Below are 4,357 nucleotides of genomic sequence, written 5' to 3'. Positions count from 1 at the left end.
CCACCCTTATGTATCTTAATACAGAGTAGACAATAGGCTGATAGGGAGAGGGCACGGCAGAGCCCTCACAGGTGGAGGATGAATCCCTCCCAGGGAGAGGGCACAGCCCAGCCCTCACAGGTGGAGGATGAATCCCTCCCAGGGAGAGGGCACAGCAGAGCCCTCACAAGTGGAGGATGATTCCCTCCCCGGGAGAGGGCACGGCACAGCCCTCACAGGTGGAGGATGAATCTCTGACAGGGAGAGGGCACAGCAGAGCCCTCACAGGGAGAGGATGAATCCCTCACATGGAGAGGGTGAAGCACATCCCTCACAGGTGGAGGATGAATCCCTGGGGGAGAGGGCACAGCAGAGCCCTCACAAGTGGAGGATGAAGCTCTGATGGGGAGAGGGCGCAGCACATCCTTCACACAGAGCAGATGAATCCCTCACAGGGAGAACGTGAAGCACATCCCTCACAGCTCAAGGGTGAATCCCTCATAGGGAGAGGGCACAGCAGAGCCCTCACAGAGAGACGATGAATCACTGACAGGGAAAGGACACAGCAGAGACCTCACAAGTGGAGGATGAATCCATGCGAAGGAGAGGGCGCAGCAGAGCCCTCACAGAGAGAAGATGAATCTCTCACAGAGAGAAGACACAGCAGAGCCCTCTCAGAGGGAGGATGAATCCCTCACAGGGAGAGGACACAGCACAGCCCTCACAGAGAGAAGATGTACCCCTCACTGGGAGAGGATACAGCACAGCCCTCACAGGTGGAGGAGGGATTCCTCGCAGGGAGAGGGCACAGCCCAGCCCTGACGCAGCAGAGCCCTCACAAGTGGAGGATGAAGCTCTGATGGGGAGAGGGCGCAGCACATCCTTCACACAGAGAAGATGAATCCCTCACAGGGAGAAGGTAAAGCACAGCCCTCACAAGTGGAGGATGAATCCCTCACAGGGAGAGGGCATAGCACTTCCCTCACAGGTGGAGGATGAATCCCTCTCAGGGAGAGGGCACAACACAGCTCTAGCCAAAGGAGGAAGATGAATCTCTCACAGGGAGAGGTCATAGCACATCTTTCACAGAGAGAAGGTGAATCCCTCACAGGTGGAGGGCAAAGCACAGCCCTCACAGGAAGAAGATGAATCCCTCACAGGGAGAGGGCACAGCACACCCCTCACAGGTGGAAGATGAGTCCATGACAGGGAGAGGACGCAGCACAGCCCTCACAAGTGGAGGATAGATACCTCACAGGAAGAGGGCACAGCACAGCCCTCACAGGGAGAGGATGAATCCATGAGAGGGAGAGGGCACAGCACAGCCCTCACATCTGGAAGGTGAATCATGACAGGGAGAGGGCACAGCAGCGCCCTCACAAGTAGAGGATGAATCCCTGACAGGGAGAGGGTACAGCACAGCCCTCACAGCTGGAGGGTGAGGTGAATCCCTCACAGGGCGAGGGCGCAGCACAGCCCTCACAGGAGGAAGATGAATCCCTCAAAGGGAGAAGGTAAAGCACAGCCCTTACAAGCGGAAGGTGAATCCCTCACAGGGAGAGGGCACAGCACAGCCCTCACAGGTGGAAGATGAATCCATGACGGGGAGAGGATGCAGTACAGCCCTCACAAGTGGAGGATGAATCCCTCACAGGAAGAGGGCACAGCACAGCTCACAGGTGGAAGATGAATCCATGACGGAGAGAGGATGCAGCACAGCCCTCACAAGTGGAGGATGAATCCCTCACAGGGAGAGGGCACAGCCCTCACAGCTTGAGGGTGAATCATGACAGGGAGAGGGCACAGCAGGGCCCTCACAGCTGGAGGGTGAATCCCTCACAGGGGGAGGACGCAGCACAGCTCTCCTAGGTGCCCTCGCAGCTCAAGGATGAATCCCTCACAGGTGGAGGATCAATCCATGAGAGATGAGAGGGAGAGGGCTCAGCAGAGCCCTCACAGCTGGAGGATGAATCCCTTACAGGTGGAGGGCGCAGCACAGCTCTCCTAGTGCCCTCACAGCTGCAGGGTGAGGTGAAACTCTCACAGGAAGAGGGCGCAGCACAGCCCTCACAGGAGAAAGATGAATCCCTCACAGGGAGAGGGCACAGCCCTCACAACTGAAGGAAGAACCATAACAGGGTGAGAGCACAGCACAGCCCTCACAGGAGGAGGATGGAACCATGTGAAGGAGAGGGCTCAGCAGAGCCCTCACAGCTGGAGGATGAATCCCTCACAGGTGGACGGCGCAGCACGGCTCTCCAAGGTGCCCTCACAGGTAGAGGGTGAAGTGAATCCCTCACAGCTGGTGCAGCACGGCTCTCCTAGGTGCCCTCACAGGTGGAGGGTGAGGTGAATCCCTCACAGGTGGAGAGCGCAGCACTGCTCTCCTAGGTGCCCTCACAGCTGTAGGGTGAGGTGAATCCCTCACAGGTATAGGGCGCAGCACAGCTCTCCTAGGTGCCCTCACAGCTGGAGGGTGAGGTGAAACACTCACAGGAAGAGGGCACAGCACAGCCCTCACAGGAGGAAGATAAATCCCTCACCGGGAGAGGGCACAGCACAGCTCTAGTCACAGGAGGAAGATGAATCCCTCACAGGGAGAGGGCACAGCCCTCAAAGGTGAAGGAAGAACAATGACAGGGAGAGGGCACAGCACAGCCCTCACAGGAGGAGGATGGATCCATGAGGAGAGGGCTCAACAGAGCCCTCACAGCTGGAGGATGAATCCCTCACAGGTGGGCGGCGCAGCACGGCTCTCCTAGGTGCCCTCACAGCTGGAGGGTGAGGTGAATCCCTCACAGGTGGACGGCGCAGCACGGCTCTCCTAGGTGCCCTCACAGCTGGAGGGTGAGGTGAATCTCTCACAGGGAGAGGGCGCAGTATGGCTCTCCTAGGTGCCCTCACAGCTGGAGGGTGAGGTGAATCCCTTACAGGTGGAGGGCACAGCACAGCCCTCACAGGAGGAGGACGGATCCATGAGGAGAGGGCTCAGCAGAGCCCTCACAGCTGGAGGATGAATCCCTCACAGGTGGAAGGTGCAGCACGGCTCTCCTAGGTGCCCTCACAGCAGGAGGGTGAGGTGAATCTCTCACAGGGAGAGGGCGCAGCACGGCTTTCCTAGGTGCCCTCACAGGTGGAGGGTGAGGTGAATCCCTCACAGGTGGAGAGCGCAGCACTGCTCTCCTAGGTGCCCTCACAGCTGTAGGGTGAGGTGAATCCCTCACAGGTATAGGGCGCAGCACAGCTCTCCTAGGTGCCCTCACAGCTGGAGGGTGAGGTGAAACTCTCACAGGAAGAGGGCACAGCACAGCCCTCACATGAGGAAGATAAATCCCTCACCGGGAGAGGGCACAGCACAGCTCTAGTCACAGGAGGAAGATGAATCCCTCACAGGGAGAGGGCACAGCCCTCACAGGTGAAGGAAGAACAATGACGGAGAGGGCACAGCACAGCCCTCACAGGAGGAGGATGGATCCATGAGGAGAGGGCTCAGCAGAGCCCTCACAGCTGGAGGATGAATCCCTCACAGGTGGACGGCGCAGCACGGCTCTCCTAGGTGCCCTCACAGCTGGAGGGTGAGGTGAATCCCTCACAGGTGGACGGCGCAGCACGGCTCTCCTAGGTGCCCTCACAGCTGGAGGGTGAGGTGAATCTCTCACAGGGAGAGGGCGCAGTATGGCTCTCCTAGGTGCCCTCACAGCTGGAGGGTGAGGTGAATCCCTTACAGGTGGAGGGCACAGCACAGCCCTCACAGGAGGAGGATGGATCCATGAGGAGGGCTCAGCAGAGCCCTCACAGCTGGAGGATGAATCCCTCACAGGTGGACGGCGCAGCACGGCTCTCCTAGGTGCCCTCACAGCTGGAGGGTGAGGTGAATCCCTCACAGGTGGACGGCACAGCATGGCTCTCCTAGGTGCCCTCACAGCTGGAGGGTGAGGTGAATCTCTCACAGGGAGAGGGCGCAGCATGGCTCTCCTAGGTGCCCTCACAGGTAGAGGGTGAGGTTACTCCCTTACAGGTGGAGGGCGCGGCACAGCTCTCCTAAGTGCCCTCACAGCTGGAGGGTGAATCATGACAGAGAGAGGGCACAGCAGGGCCCTCACAGTTGGAGGGTGAATCCGTTACAGGTGGAGGGTGCAGCACGGCTCTCCTAGGTGCCCTCACAGGTGGAGGGTCAATCCCTTACAGGTGGAGGGCACAGCACGGCTCTCACAGGAGGAAGAGGAATCCCTCACAGGGAGAGGGCACAGCCCTCACAAGTGAAGGAAGAACCATGACAGGGTGAGGGCCCAGCACAGCCCTCACAGGAGGAGGATGGATCCATGTGAAGGAGAGGGCTCAGCAGAGCCCTCACAGCTCGGGGATGAATCCCTCACAG

Source organism: Triturus cristatus, chromosome 1_1, assembly GCF_964204655.1.
Source record: "Triturus cristatus chromosome 1_1, aTriCri1.1, whole genome shotgun sequence".
Taxonomy (NCBI): domain Eukaryota; kingdom Metazoa; phylum Chordata; class Amphibia; order Caudata; family Salamandridae; genus Triturus; species Triturus cristatus.
The sequence above is the reverse complement of the archived record's forward strand: the minus strand, read 5'-3'. Positions refer to the sequence as shown.